Below are 16,923 nucleotides of genomic sequence, written 5' to 3'. Positions count from 1 at the left end.
ACTCTCTGAATTACTTTAGGATGCAAGCCATTCAGTGTCTCCTCGGCCAGAGGGTGATTTGGCCCAGTATGAGGAAGTACATCACGCAGTGGGCCCGAGAGTGTGTCCGTTATCAAACCTCAAAGATTCACAAACATGACAGGTCGCTTATAGATACGATCCCAATGCCCACACAGCGCTTTCACACGGTGTATGTTGACAGAGTTGGACCATTGCCATCTTCCATGGGCTTCAGGTATGATCCCGTAAACAGGTGATGACTCACTTTAAGTTTTGGACAAAACTCCCCAGTTCTACCAACTTTCGCTTGATTTGGGTGTCAGGAGGCAAAAACAGTCCTTGCCTGCCATACAAACATTATTTATGGTGTAAAAAAAAATGATATTGCGAAAAGATTAGTTAATAGCATTTATTTTTTTAGGTCAATAACAGTAATTAAGTAAAAAGCGACATCTGGCACGTTTCCATTTGTCACGACTCATGCCAGCAGTTTTACCAATGTAGCAATGTTCTCGCTAAATTTAGAGGTTTTAACACCCCCCCCCCCGTGACCGTAGGTCCGGAATTTACGTGCACCCTTGGCTGATGCTGGGGCCATTTTCTGAAGTTTCAAAAAATTTTTCTTGCCATATTGAAGAGGAAGTTTCGATGCACCTGGCAGTACAAATTTCAGCTTCCTAGAACCATCCTGAGGCGTGTAATCGAATGCGGAAGTTGCGTAAATTTAGGCAGCTGATACTAGTAGGTATTGCATGATGCAACAATGCACTTTTTTTTTTTTAACCAAAAAACATTGTCAATGGTGCTGAAAAGGTGTGAAAGAACTAGGTATGCGTATTCTGAAGTTTTTCAGTACATAATATGCGAGGTTTGAATTTTAAAAATTATGTTATGAATATATTTTGTATTTTTTAATGTTTGTGTTTATGGTAGTATCGACTTATTTTTGTAGTCTGGGTGGTGGGGTTTGTTGGAAAAGGGAGGCCAGAGTTCTTTTTCAGACCTAAATGAGATAAACGTCATCCCTTGAGTGTACAGGCTGGACAGTGAGGGTTGAAATGCGAGACGACCTGCCATTCTCACCTCGCACGAGCTGATTAGCAGGAAGGGAAGGGAGGCCTTTCCACCCACAAAAGCATCACTTGAACATGGAAAACTTTCCTGTTTTGCAAAGAATATGTAAAATGATTGAAAACTGTGCAACAAACCTGAGCAAGTAGGTAAAAATGCCAAATAAAAATAAATATTTATTTTCATACCTTTTTTGTTTACGTCTGTTTACTTATAATTGTAAACAGAGTGGTTTATGCGTTTTCCAAGGGAGGAAAAAGATGATGTTTTCTGTCTGGATCGCGATAATGGGTATAACTATGTGTGTCTAGGCATGGCCACGAGCGAAAAAATCGTACATCCACTAATCACGGCAGCAGGTGGTGACCTGACAAATGATGTGTGAGAGCATGATATAAAAGGTCAGTCTCACGTCCCAGACGTTCGTTCATTTCCCAGAAGTTTTCACAGTTTTCTACAAGTCACACTGGATCGAATGAATGATCTAAACCAGTACAACAAACCTGAGCAGATAGGTAAAGATACCAAGACAAAAATGTATTTTTGTTTTATCATGACTTTTTTGTTTATCTATCTATCTATCTACCTATTGCCAGACGCCTCAATCCCGTTTGGGGTGGCCACAAACAAATTGCCTCCAAGTCGCCCTGTCCCCCGCCATTTCACTGCCCTGCTCCCAACTCACACCCCCCTCTCTCATATACCTCTCCACCCCATCCCTCCATCTCATCCTCGGCCTCCCCCTCCCTCTTCCCCCCTCCACCTCATCACATACACTCTCTTCGTCAGTCTTTCACCCTCCATCCTCTCCACATGGCCAAACCATCTCAGTGTGTTCCTCATAACGCTTCCTATCACATCCACATCCACACCACAACGCTCCTTTTTTGTTTATGCCTGTATTTATTCATAATCGTAAACAGGGCTTTCTGTGTGTTTCGCAAGGGAGGACAAAGATGATATTTTCTGTCTGGGTCCAGATAATGGGTGTAGTTGTGCTTGTTTAGGCATGGCCATGAACGAAAAAATCGAAAATCCACTCATAACAGCAGCAGGCTCTGAACTGCTTGATGGGATGTATGGGGCTGTAGTGCAGGTCAGTCTAAAGACGTTCAGAACGTTCGTTCACTTCCCAAAAATTTTCACCTTTTTTTATAGGCCACACTCAAATGACGCCTGTGGCCATTTATCGGCTAACATCATTTGACGGCGGCGGTCACGGAGGGGTTAAAAGCAATCTAGCTGGTAAAGATTTAAATATTTTCTGTATATCTGACGTTCTTTTAAAGTCCTGTCAAGCATTTTTTTTTTTTTTCATAATTTCCCTCAGTGTGGCGGATTTTTACCACTCTTGAGACCAATCTAGTGGATTTCTATAATTTTCGTTTGGCAACACTGCACACCAGGACCTGACGTCATCAGTCATTATCATATCATGGATGTGAGTGGATGTGCGTCGGCACTTGTCTCGATCCCCGTCTCCTCTTTTTATACAGTTCTTTAGTTCTCTGTATTGTCACACTCTTGCTTTTGACTATCACCCTCTCCCTCTTCAGTTCTTTCATGAAACTGCCCTACATACTGTATTTTATTACATGTTGGATTTTCATCTTGTGAATATTAAATGATCAATTTTCCCCCTATAATTGCACTGGTTTCATTAACTTAACTGAATACAGGCAATTCAATTTGCTTCTTGATTGGAATACGGGTGGTTAGGGGTTGTCTTGGGCACATGCAATAATTTGTCTGTCTTGGTCTTGTGCTCCATTTGGCAAATTTTCTGTGTTCTCCCTCTCTATATCGCTTATCTATCCATTAACTGTCTTCTTGATGTTAAGCTGCCGGGATATTTGTCTTCCTGGAAGTTTTGTTAAAGAGCAATAATCTGCTTGCATTGACTGGCTGTAATACTGTTTCTGATCCATCTCTCTTACAGCGCTCACGGGTTTTCCCACATAAATATCATCCCACATAGAGAATTAAATGTGGACAGTAATATATTTTTAGATGTTTATTTTTCTGATTTCATGGCACTCGTGATTTCGACATTACCATTATATATATGTGAGTTTTATTTTATGGGACATTTTTTCTTCAGCATTGTTGATTTAGGATGTAAAATAAGTATTATGAGAGTTTCTCTGCATTTTAACCCTAAAACCGTTGAGCAATAGGGCGTGTGTTTCACATTCTTTTGTACTGCTAAGCCTCAACTTTAGTATATTGTGGTTTCCTCTCACGTAATGCGAGATATACACAGTAAAAACACTTATGTAGTGCTTTTTGGAATTGTTTACCTAAGTACTGCTCTTTCCAGTGTGCAGTATAGGAAATATAACTAGACTTTGGTAGTTCCCAGATACCACTTCCTGAGGGAAACGTATTGGGAATCAGGTCATCACTTCTTTGGGCGTTTGCACATACTCACCTGCATTGATTGCCAAACTTGATGGGTGGAAGCCATCCCTATGCAGGACAGCGTAACAAGATTTACAGTATGGTCTACCACTTTCTGACCAGGTGGGTTGGAGGATTTGGCTCTCCTCACACCATCATCACAGACCTGGGGTTACAGTTCCAGTCATACACCTGGGAAAATTTGCTGCAGTTCCCGAGCAGTAATCGACAAGGCACAACTACTTACCATCTACAGAGCAAGGGGATGGTGGAAAGATTCCACAGACTGCTAAAGGAGGCTCTAAATGCACAGTCACATCCAACTCATTGGGTGGAGACCCTGCCAGTTGTCCTCCTAATGCTCCGCACACAAGAAAAAGAAGACATCCAGCACTCCCCAGCTCAACTTGTGTACGGAGAGAACCTCACCCCTACCGCCACCAACTCAGCATCCCTTTCCTTCCTCCCTGCCTTGCAACATGCCATGACTGCCCTCCCTTCCACACAATAAAGGTCACCACCACATTACCTCACCCACCTCCCACATCAAGTCGAGTCCACGAAGTTAGTCTTCTTCAGGCATGGTGTACATAAAGTCCCATTAGGTCCACCATGCATGGGGCCCCTTCCATGTCGTATCACACACGCCAAAATTTGTTACTCTTGAAAGGAACAGCCGGCCGGACACGATCTCAGTGAAGAGGATCAAACCAGCCCACATACCTGACAACACCCAGCTACATTAACACCAATTTCCTCAAACCCACTACATCAACACCAAGTTCCCCCCATCCCCATCATCAACCCACCTCACCATGTCTCCCACCTACACCAAAGGCTCAGCAACCTCACCCTTTTCTTCAGCCTCCGGTGATGGTTGTGTTTCCCGCAACCCCCAGCACTTCACCCCAGACCCAACTGCCCTCATCCATACCTAATACTGAAACTCATCCCCCTGCCACAGCACCTCTCTTACCTGATTCGACCTCCGTTACTCCCCTCCTGTGCTTCCCTCCCAGCCCTTCTCCCCTCATCAACACAATCAAACCACCTCCACAGTCACCTCTCCCATCTCCATCCAGGCACATGATAACCCCGTGCTGCTTCCCCCAACAGACACTCCACTTCCACACCCTACACCTTCTAGTCTCACATCACCACCAGCTAACATTAATTCAACCCAGCGGGTTATAGTCAATGGTCAGACAGAATCATTCACTGCCCTAATTACTACCAGGCCTCAACATATAAGTCCTTAGGAACATGATTTTTTGTAATATCATAGGTACATATCACTGACTATACACTCTTACCAAAAATTTATATTTCTGCACCACGTGTCTATCAAGACATTAACCTCTTTGTGCCCCATGTCCCCAATGTGGGACGGATCTGAGAGTTTTCAAAGCTGATATATGAGCTACGAGACTGTAAGTCGACAGGCAGAGGGCGGTGTGCCTAGCACCCTTCCAGCAAAATCCCTCGCACAGCAACTCTGGGAATGAAGGGTAAGTTGTTGAATGCTGTGAAGAGTATGTATAAGGGTGGTAAGGCTGCAGTGCGTGTGGATAGTGAACTGAGTGAATTTTTCTATTTGAGGGTTGGGTTGAAACGGGGATGTGTCATCCCTCCATGGATGTTCAATCTGTACATGGATGGGGCTATAAAAGAGATACAGGGTAGGGCAGTGGATGTTAGAGTGGCCCTAATGAGCGAGGGCAGTGCTTGGCAACTCTCTGTACTGTTGTTGATACTATGTTAAGTGAAGAAGAAGGGGAGCTGCAAGGGTTGGTGGATGAGTTTGGGAAAGTGTGTAAGAAACGGAATCTTAAGGTGAATGTAGGGAAGAGTAAAGTTATGGTCTTCGAGAGAAGTGAAGTAAGGTTGGGTGGTGATGAAATGGAAAATGTGAGTACGTTTAAATACTTGAGTAGTGTGATGAGTAAGGATGGAAGTTTGGAGGGTGAAGTGTTTGAAAGGGTACAAGGAAGAAAGGTTGCCGGTTCCTTGAAAGCAGCGAAAAGAAATAGGGAAGTGAACATGTAAGTGAAAAAGTTACTACATGATAGTATTGTGAAACCAACTCTAACGTATGGAAGTGAAGCTTGGACGTTGTTGGAGGGATACAAATCAAGAATGAGAGCAGTGAAAATGAGTTATTTAAGAGAAGAATGTGGAGTTACATGGAAAGACAGACTGACAAATGAGGATGTGAAGGAGCGTTGTGGTGTGGATGTGGATGTAATAGGAAGCATTAGGAGAAACACACTGAGGTGGTTTGGCCATGTTGAGAGGATAGAGAGCGAGAGACTGACGAGGAGAGTGTATGTGAGTGAGGTGGAGGGGGAAAAATGAAGGGGGAGGCCAAGGATGAGATTAAGGGATGGAGTGGAGAGGTGTATGAGAGAGGGAGTTGTGAGCTGGGAGCAGGGCAATGAAATGGTGGGGGACAGGGCGACGTGGAGGCGGTTAGTTTGTGGCCACCTCGTATGGGATTGAGATGTCTGGTAATAGACAGATAGATAGGATCTATCAGTTTCTTTAACTTCTTTGCGCCCCGTGTCCCAAATATGGGATGGAACAGCAAAATCCCTCACACAGCACTTCTGGGAACTAAGGGGTTAATTTTTTATGAGTGCTACCTTTATTTTGTTTTGTGTACTTAGGTATTTCATGTCTCACAGTGTATTTTTCAGCATGTACATAGAGTTCACAATATATGTGGTTTGTACTTGTTGACTTACATCTATGTGATTTTTTTTTCTCTATTTTTTAAGAGGGGAAGTCATGTAGCCTACCACAACAGTACATAATTATGCAGCCGGATTAAAGGCCATACCACGCTGAGTACACCGCTTCTCGTCCGATCAGCGAAGTTAAGCAACGTTGGGTCTGGTTAGTACTTGGATGGGTGACCGCCTGGGAACACCAGATGCTGTTGTCATAACGTTCTCCCAACGTGTTAAGTGGGGTTGGTGGAGGATTAGTGCCCCTCCCCGTAAAACAATTAACTCTAAGCCCTTGGCCACCCAGTTTGGGATACATGGCGTCTGACAATGAATGAATGATTAACCTGTACCTATCACATCCCTAGACACCACTAAGACGGATTAATTCTTATCCTTCAACCTGTTGCACCCTCTTCATACCACTACATAGGCAGCCACATTAATCTCTACATCCCTAGACATCACTAAGCCGGATTAACTCACCCTTCTACCCGGAGCACTCTGATCGTAAGGTTTGGGGTGAATATAAGCACGGCGCAGGTACCAGACAAGCAGTTACACTCAGTCATTCTCACAGACCATTCCCGGTACTCATGACCTCTCACAGCACTGCCTACCTTTGTACCAAGTTGTCTGTTGTACCTTGCCATTAATATAGAAACCATAAGCCTACGACAGAGTATTATTGTTGTCCTGTGTGGTACAGAGTGAAAAAGACTATAAAATCTCCAACCAATGTCTGAACCGAGTTAGATATGAATAGGGTACAGTTTAACTCTTGTACAAAAACTGTTTAGATCATTTTGGGGGGGAAATTAATTTTTCCAAGAATTTTTGAGAATTTTTATGCCGCTTGCTTTTTTCAAAAAAAAAAAAAATTAAAACTTTCGATATATGTGTTCTGTGGGACATAATTTAAAGGAACTTTGAAGACAAATTTCAAGTCATTTTTTCATTGCTAAAATTTTAGAGATTATAAAAGAACTTTTGATATATGCATTCTATGAAACTTTATTTTACCAAAAATTTTAAGGGAAAAATTTAAAAAACATTTATTGCATAAAGTATTCGACAAAATTCTAACTTCGAAAAACAAAAAATTTCTCGTGAATTTTCGAGATCTAATTTTGATCCAACATACAGCAAAATCTTCCGAAACAAAATATTAATACTTCTTTCTTGCACGGCCTTCGAGATACAAATCCGATAGCATGCACAAAATTCCATAATGATCCTAAACGCAAATAGAGCCTGCTTACTCTTGGCCATTTTCCGCTTGAAGCCCTCGGAAACTTGCCTTAGTAGGCGAACATTACCCTGGGCTTAAGACGGTATGCAAATATAATAGGTGTAATTATGGGTGGGGATCGACTGCTGTGTAGGATACTTGAGGGAGAGAGAGAGAGAGAGAGTGAGAGAGAGAGAGAGAGAGGCAAGAGAGGGACGGATAATGTTTTTTTGATTTCTTTTTCAGTACGATAATTTGTATGCTTTTTCTTATTTCAGTTCCATCTTGTGTGTAGGTGCTGGAGAGGGATGCCCTCACGTGGTGGAACCGATATGGCCGGGTGATGGAGCTGCCTGTCTACACAAACGTCCCTCAGTGTCCTCCCTATTGTCAGAAATAAGGATGGTGGATTACAGAAGAAGGAGAATTTGTACCCCTGTAGACCACATCGGCTAAAAGCGCCTTACTAGGTCACCAGGCGTCAGATTGATTATAGTCGTCACCCAAATTAGAAATTTGTTTCATCATTTATACGAAACAGTTCAGCTTGTCACTCGGCAAAGAATCACCTGAAGGTAACGTTACAATGAGAGTAGATGGTGGGCTCCCTTTCCTACCACGAAACATCATGTGTAAAAAATTGTCAAGGAATCGAAAGCTTTGAACATATCCTCTTATAACACTACTATCAATCATCTTGCGCCAGTATTTTAATTATATAATAAGGGGGTATGTATGCACAGAATCAGATCCACTCAAAAAAAAAAAAAAAAATCCGTAATCCATAAGGCACACACGTTTTTATACACTATCAAAATATTAAACAAGATGCAGAAAAAAAAATGATGGAATTGAAACCTTTTGAGCTAATGCACTCCAGACACTACTTTCAGTTCCTTAGCCATTTTTTTTTCAAAAAGCAGTACTGGGGTGGACAAGATCTCGTTATGATCCTGAAATCTATTTCCATTTGAGCCCCGGGACACAATTAGCGCTGATAGAACGCTTACAGCCAGCGAACCTATCAATTTAGATATTATTCTTTACAAACTTAAGCTTTCATGTCAATTGCCATTTGCAAGTCCCTTTCACTGCTATACGGTTATTTGATTCCTCCTCTTCTATTAAAAGTTGTATATTTAATTTCTGGTGCACTCAGATAGTCCTTCTCTTCATTCTTTTCTTCCTATTTATGGTGGGATATCTCGGGTAGCAGCTGTGCATGCATGCCTCTTACTAGCGATTTTTGAGCGCGAGATGAAAAACTTACAAAGGCTTTAGCATCTTTAGTGAAACTGTACCACACTGCTCAAAATCACCCTCCCACAACACACCATACCACACAAAATCACCCTCCCACACCACACCACGCAATATCACCCTCACACACCACACCACACAAAATCACCCTCCCACACCACACCACACAATATCACCCTCATACACCACGCCACACAAAATCACTTTCCAACATCACACAAAATCACACAGATTTACCCTCCCTGACCACACCACACACGCACAATCACCCTCTCACATCACACCACACTACACCACAAAAAGATCACTCTCCTACACCATACCACACCTTATACAATCACTCTCCCACACCACACCGCACAAAATCACCCTCCACACTCCACACCATACAAAACACACTCACAATCACCCTCCCACATCACACCACACCACACCGCACAAGATCACTCTAAACACACCACACCACACAACACAAAAAAATGACTCCCTGCCTAGACACCGTCTGATGCAGAGCTCTGACTGTTTTCCCACTGGTGCTGGACTCAGTCTCATTTACTAGTGGCGATTTTTCGCCTGTTTTCTCAGCTTTTGCCACTTTTGGGACTTAGTCTCTGGCACTGAGAAAGGTTTTTTAGACGTTTTTCCAGGTTTTCCTGGGACTCTGTCTCTGTTTGCCTGTGTGTGATTGGCAGTGTGTTAGTGTTTTTTTTTTTTTTTTTTTTGGCCTGCCGTTAGTGTCCCTGACTGTAGTACGACGCCGAACCCTGAAGGGGTGCCGTTAGGGCACTTCCATGAAGGGGGGCCTTTAGGGCCTGGTTATATGAGGCAGTGAGGGCGGCTCTGTTAGTTTAGGGAAGACCCGAAAGGGGCAGTGGCGGGGCCTCCCATCGCCCTTTAGAGGGAGGGGAGCATAGGTTGCCCGTCACTGTAGGGACCTTGGCCACTTTTGCTGTTTTTTTGTTTGTGCTGTTTGAGTGGTTGTGTGTGTGAGGTGTGTGTGTGTGTGTGTGTGTGTGTGTATGTGTGTGTGTGTGTGTGTGTGTGTGTGTGTGTGTGTGTGTGTGTTGACTGAGTTTTTCGCTGCTTGTGTGTACAGCATGAAGGGATCTTGCATCTCTAGGCCCCAGGGGCATTCCCGCCTCCTGCTCCCTCAGTCGAGGCCCTCCAACCCGTGTCCTGCTACAGGCACGGGAGCGTCATTTTTCTGACTCCAGCTCCCACTCGTCAGCTCACGAGGTTTCTTGTGCTGACCCCTCTCTACCAAAGTCTACGGGAGTGGTACCTCGCTCGCGTGGTGCCTCAACCTGTTCTGTCAAGGCAGCCTGCCGACATGAGGCTATGGAGGAGGTTGCACCTGCTCCACCCTCTCTCTCTTCCAACAAGGGCACTTCAGCTTCCCTACGTGCGGCTGCCAGCCCTGCTTCACGGCAAGGCACCCCTGTGAACCGAGCCCTCGGTCTGCAGCCTCGCGCTCCCACCTGCACACCCTCTCACGAGCCTAGGCCAGCTAGGTCTGCTCGTATTCCCAAGCGGCTGGAGGTCCCGTCGGAGGCTCCTGCTGCGACTCAGATCTCCCCCTCTTCTGATCCTGCTCTGCATGAGGATGAGGGTTTCACCCCCGTGGCACGCAAGGGATCGAGGCGTGGTCGCCAGGGAAACGGCCCTTCTCCGGCAGTACGTACTGGGCCTCCTCTCAGGGGTCCCCTTGCTGCTCGTCCCTCTGTGTCAGTAGCTGTGCGTCCGCCGCCCCGCTGTGCATTCCCAGTGTTCCGTGTGCCGGTCCAGGACGGGCATGCGACGAGTTACGACGCCGTGGCTGCACTAGAGCGTCACCTGCCAGGGCTACGCTGCTCCAACCTGATAGGACGGGATGGAAGCTCGGTGTTGGTGCCGAAGGATGAGGGAGCTTACAACCTCTTGAGAACAGCTCTGCAGGACGAGGCCTCCCCTGTCAAGCTAGTCGAGCTGACGCCCGGCCAACAGTCAACAAAGGCAGTCATCATGGGTTATCCCTTGCGGATGCCTATGGAGATAATGCTACAGCACCCTCAGGTCGAAGAGGCAACCCGCTGCCAGAAAGCGCGGACCAGGGAGGAGACTCGACAGGTCATTGTCACCCTGCGGGGTCCTCTGATCCCTGTGATCGACCTGGGGAACTGGGGAGAATATCACCTTTGCCCCTTCACCCCAGAGCCACTCCGTTGCTACAGGTGCCAGTGATACGGGCACCACAGAGCCACTTGCAACCGGGCCACAGTCTGTGGGATGTGCAGCGGCCCGCATGAAACGGAGAGGTGCTTGGCCAAGTTCAAGGCCAAGGAAACTGTCTCTACCCGCTGCCCTAACTGCTCGGGAAAACATCATGCGTGGCACCCCAGCTGCCCAACCAGAGTTGCACTTGTCGATCGAGGGCGAGAACGCCAAGTCACCTGGGTGAAGGGGCAACAGGCGAGCAGCAACAAACCGGCACCTCCGGGAACTTTCATTAGGGGGCAGCAATGCCGTCCAGCAGTGACTGCACCCCCAGTGCTAGACGAGGCAGCGTTTCCTCCCCTCCAACCTGCTCTCACTCATCACACGACGACTGCGGAGGTCCATCACCCTCCTCCCCCCCCAGTTCGGCAGACAGTCGAGGAGTTTACTCCACCCACGCCCCACAACACGGGCTCTCCTCTCATAGTCTTCACCAGGGAAGAATTGCGTATGCTGGGGACGGAAATTGCTACAAGCTTGGCTCAGATCCTAGGGACGCTTCTCGGCAGGCCTCTGGAAACGGCACCATTGGTACAGGCTGTGAACGTCATCGTCAACCAAGTGGTGGAGGCAAAACAACACCCTCGCTCTTCTTCCCTGGTACTTCCTGCATCATCTCCCACACAGAAACCGTGGAAGAGCCGCTACCCACCCAGCTTCCTCTGCCTTGCCCTCGTATGCCAGTCAACATTCCTTCGGGGCTCACACCAGCCACAGCAGTGATCGAGGAAGAGCGCAGGGCCCTTGGCCTCCAGACAGATCATCCCCAGTGCCAGACACCGCTCCCAGCCTCCGAGTCCTACAGTGGAACTGTTTAGGGGCATGGAGCAAGCTCACCCACCTTCAGGAGGCGGCTGCCAGGGACCGTCCTCATGTAATTCTCCTGCAAAAGACCCTGCTCCCGGATAATACCACTTTTCGTATCTTGGGTTACACCACCCATCTCCTTCCTTATGTTCGTGGCGTCACGCGGGGATGTGCCGTTCTGGTTCAGGACCACATTGCGTGCACGGATTGTGAGCCCCCTCCTTTCTGTGGACCTGATGTGGAGGTCCAGGGCGTGGTTCTCCATCTGGCTACATCGCCCCTGACGGTATATAATGTATACTGGAGCCAAAGGGGCACCCTGGAGTTGGAAGACCTGTTCTCCCAGGCTGCCAGGGGAGCCGTGTACATAGGGGGCGACTTCAATGCCCACCACGCCTTTCTATCTTCGCCACTTCAGTCCAATGAAGCAGGACGGCACATCTCTTTGGTTCTGGAGGAGATGGGTGGTGTCTCCCTATTAAATGATGTGGCAGAGGCCACCCATATTGCGGGAGGTCGCCTCGATCCCTAGTGTCAGCACCACTAGCGGGCTTGGTGTTGTGGTCACTCCACCCCCACCTTGGAAGTGATCACTTTGCCCTTATTGTTTACCTGCCTCTTGCTCCCCTCCCACCACCCCCACGTCCTCCACCATGGTGAGACCTACGCAAAGCAGACTGGATGGCCTTTGCCCGTGCTCTCACGGCGGCCTTTGAGACATCTCCTCCTGCCTCAGACCTCGAGAGCAGAGCAGATCAGGTAGCAAGTATTTTGGCACAAGCTGCTTCTCTTGCTATCCCGCTGCGGCAGCGCTCAACGAGGTGCTACCGAGACGGCTGGTTCTACTGCAACAGGGTCAAGGAACTGAACCGGAGACTCAATGCGGCACGCAAGCAGTACCGATGGCGCCGTACATCTCCGCACCGCCGGTACCTGGTTGCCATCATGCGGCATGTGGCTTCCGAGAAGCGCCGCCTTAGGGAGGAGGCGTGGATCAGATGGTGTCGTACCCTAGACTCTCACTCCACTCTCCGTGAGATGTGGAGGAGAATCAGGTCTGTCTCTGATCCACGCCCTCCTCGCCCTCCCTCCCATCCTGACCCTACCGCTGAGGCCAGCCATCTTGTTCAGCACTTCGCTGACCACTCTGCCTCTTCTAATCCCCCGCAGTCTGTCAGAGCCCTACAGGCGCAGCTGTCCGCCTCTCGCGCTGCAGCAATTCAGGCAGCGTGTGATAGGCCTGACCCTGCTGACTGTCCGATCACCAGTGGGGAGCTCCACAAAGCGCTGCAGCGCAGGGAGGACACTGCGCTGCGGCTCGACGGGCTCACATACTCTCTCCTGTCACATGCTGGAGATTGTGGTAGAGAACGTCTACTTGATCTGCTCAACCTCCCGTGGTCTGAGGGGCGTCTGCTGAGGTCGTGGAAGGCAACTGTTATCCACCCAATTCCGAAGCCTCGTGATCCCGCCGCCATGTGCCCCATCTCCCTTCTCAGCTGTGTTGCTAAGACGGCTGAGAGGGTTGTGCGGGCTCGGCTTGCTTGGCGGCTGGGACCGCTGCACCCAGGGATTTACGCCTACCATCCAGGCAGGAGTACCACCCACTGCCTCGCGTCATTCCTTGGGGAGCTGAGGGGAGGAAGGGGAATGGCTGTCTTCCTCGACCTCGAGAAAGCCTTTGAACTGGCAAGCCCCACTGTAATCCTGGCGGCTCTTGCGGCCAGGGGTGTGGGAGGCAGGCTCCTATCCTGGATCCAGGATTTTTTTAAAGATCGATCCGCAGGGGTCCGATTCCAGGGACACCTTTCCCCCTTTCACCTACATCCTAACGGCACCCCCCAGGGGAGCGTTTTGAGCCCTCTCCTTTTTAACATTCTTATGGAGGGGCTCTTAACTGTAGACTATGGGCCTGGCATTACCCTCCTCTGCTATGCGGACGATCTGGCCCTCGTCTTTACTAGGAAGGACTGCTTCACGCAGGTGGACTTGGCCCTTTCTCGTTTGCATGCCAAATGTACTTAGCTAGGGCTGAAGATAAATTTTAATAAGACAAAGTGTCTGTCCTTTGGACTCCGTCCCCCAGACTTTCCGATGCTGCTTGGGGGGCAGCAGCTCTCTCTTGTCACTATGCATCAGTATCTGGGAGTCTGGCTTGACAGGGGTTTTACTTTTGCCTGCCATGTTCGGTACCTGCGGGAGTGTGCTTCCACCAGACTGGCTGCTCTCCGCTATCTCTCCAAGCGGAGTTTGGGGGCGTCGTACTCAGTCCTCCGAACATTTTATATACATGCCATCCGATCCCTGGTGGACTACAGTGCCATCTGTTTGACCAGACTTGCTCCACCAGTCTCCAGATCTCTGGAGGTTATTCAGAACAATGCACTCCGTATCATGTTGGGTGCTCCACCCTGGACCCGGATTGTCAATCTCCGTATGGAGAGTGGTTTGCCGTCTCTGGCGCATCGTGTTGCGCTACGAGCGGCAGTCATCACTCTGCAGCTGATACTGTGCCAGCCCCACCTGCTTGTCTCTGCCCTCCTACGACGTCTTTTGTGCCGCCCACCCGAGCCTGCCACTCAGCGTGACTGGGCCCGGACTACAACTGCTGTTATCCATGGACTGGGAGCTGCTGCGAGCCTCTGCCTAGATCCTGACTCTCCCTTTCTTGGGTACACTGATCCACCACCATGGGACCCCCCTCTTTTTAAATTTGTATGCCCCTCTGAGGCCAAACCTCGAACTTCCATTCCTGCACTACTCTGTCAAGAGGGTCTAAGTCGGGTTGCGGCTCTAGATTCACCAGACTCAGCCACTTATTTTACAGATGGTTCAGTATCCTCTGATGGCTCTGCTGGGGCGGCCTTTGTCTCTGGGCAAACAATTGAATCTTGGCGACTCTCTCAGGGTGTATCCGCTTTTCAGGCAGAGCTTGCTGCCATCCTGGGTGCATTGCGCCACGCTCATCACCATCATTATCACCGTGTCGTAATTCACACAGACTCACTTTCCTCCCTTCAGAGGCTAAGATCTTTCTCCCTTAAGGACAACGTCTTTCTTCTGACGGCGATTTTTACTTTTGCATCCCTTCTCGTCCGTAGGGGTGCCACTATTATTCTCTATTGGCTCCTAGGTCATGTTGGAATCAGCGGCAATGAGCGTGCTGATGACGCAGCACGCTCAGCTTGCTCGCTTCCTGACGTCACATTTAAACTGTGCCCCAGCTTATCGCATGTCATTAGCACTCTCACTGCTACCATTAGCAGGCAGTCTCGAGAGGAACATCAGCTTTTGGTTACAGAAGGCTCTTGCTCTGCTACATGGTATGGCACCGCCACATCATATTCTCTTTTGTTACCCTTTAAAGGCATACCCAACTATATTGTAGTGAGGCTCAGGCACTTACGTCTGGGGTTTCCATGCTACAAACAAATTGTTGGTACAGAGCCAGACCCGTCAGACCCGTGTACCCATTGTTTGGTCACATCTGTGGAGCCACTCATTCACTATCTTCTGTACTGCCCAGCCATTACGATGCTCAGGTCTCACCCTGACACGACTTTTGCTCGGACAGAGGATGATTTCATGGATGCCGCTTGCATCATTGGACGTGCTCCTTTACAATTATTACTTACCACAGTCAGGGATTACCCACCCCCTCGATAATTCAAGCTCGCGCAAGTTAAGTACATCTCTGACGGGCTCTTTGTTTGCCCGTGTCCCAGCATTGCTCAGACGAATATCACAAAAAAAAAAAAAAAAAAAATCACCCTCCCACACCACAACACACCGAATAAAATCACCCTCCCACACCACACACCTAATAAAATCACCCTCCTACACCACACCACACCGCGCAAAATCACCCTTCCACACCACACTGCTCTAAATCACCCTTCAAAATTACACCGTACCACACAAAATCACCTTCCGACACCACACCACACCACACAAAATCACCCTCCCACACGACACCATAGAACACCATACGAAATGACTCTTGCACACCACACCACACCAAACCGCACAAAATCACCCTCCCACACCATACAGTACATTACCAAAATAATCCACCCACCCACACCATATCACACCACACAAAATCATCCTTCCACACCACGCCACTCCTCATAAAATTGCCCTCCGACACCACACCACACCACACAAAATCATCCTCTTACACAGCACAATCCACACAAAATCATGCTCCTAAACAACACCACACAGAATCTCCATCCCACCCAACATAACACAACACAATATTACGTTCCCTCTCCACACCACACCACACAAAATTGCCCTCCATAGCACACTACACAAAATCACCACCCCACCCCACATCACACCACACAAAATCACCCTTCCACACTACACCCCACCACACAGAATCACTCTCCCACACCATACAAAATCACCCTTCCACACCACACCACACCACAACACACAAAGTCACCCTCTCTCACGACACCGCAACGCACAAGGTCACTATGCCACAATACACCCCACCACACAAAATCATACTCCCACACCACACCACACCACACAAAATTGTACTCCCACACTACACCACACCACACCACACCACACAAAATCATACTTCCACACCACACCACACCACCACACAAAATCATACTTCCACAGCACACCACACCACACCACACCACACAAAATTATACTCCCACATCACACCACACCACACAAAATTATACTCCCACACCACACCACACCACACCACATCACACAAAATTGCACTCCCATACCACACCACACTACACCAAATTATACTCTCACACCACACCACACCACACAAAATCGTCTTCTCACACATCACAGCACACAAAATCATCCTGCCACATAACATCACATCACACCACACCATACAAAACCATCCCCTTCCACACCACACCATACCAAAACACAGAAAATCAACCTCCCATATCACAAAACATCACATAAACTCACCCTCTTACACCGCACCACATTACACAACACAAGATCACCCTCCGACGCCATACCATACCACACAAAATCACCCTCCCATACAACACCACACCACACCACACAAAATCACCATCCCACCCCACTGCACACACAAAATCACCCTCCCACACCATAACACATCAGAGAAAATCACCACCACTCAAAATTACACTACCACACCACAACACAGCACAC

The 16,923-nt window shown here is 48.1% G+C and overlaps 1 pseudogene; it reads left to right on the top strand.

The window, feature by feature from the left end:
* Window positions 1-6,296: 6,296 nt before the first annotated feature.
* Window positions 6,297-6,415, top strand: LOC145416198 (5S ribosomal RNA; annotated as a pseudogene).
* Window positions 6,416-16,923: the final 10,508 nt, after the last annotated feature.

The sequence above is a fragment of the Coenobita brevimanus genome, chromosome 104 (genome assembly GCF_032717465.1).
Source record: "Coenobita brevimanus isolate Jiangsu-jjx chromosome 104, ASM3271746v2, whole genome shotgun sequence".
Lineage (NCBI taxonomy): Eukaryota > Metazoa > Arthropoda > Malacostraca > Decapoda > Coenobitidae > Coenobita > Coenobita brevimanus.
The sequence above is the reverse complement of the archived record's forward strand: the minus strand, read 5'-3'. Positions and strand labels throughout refer to the sequence as shown.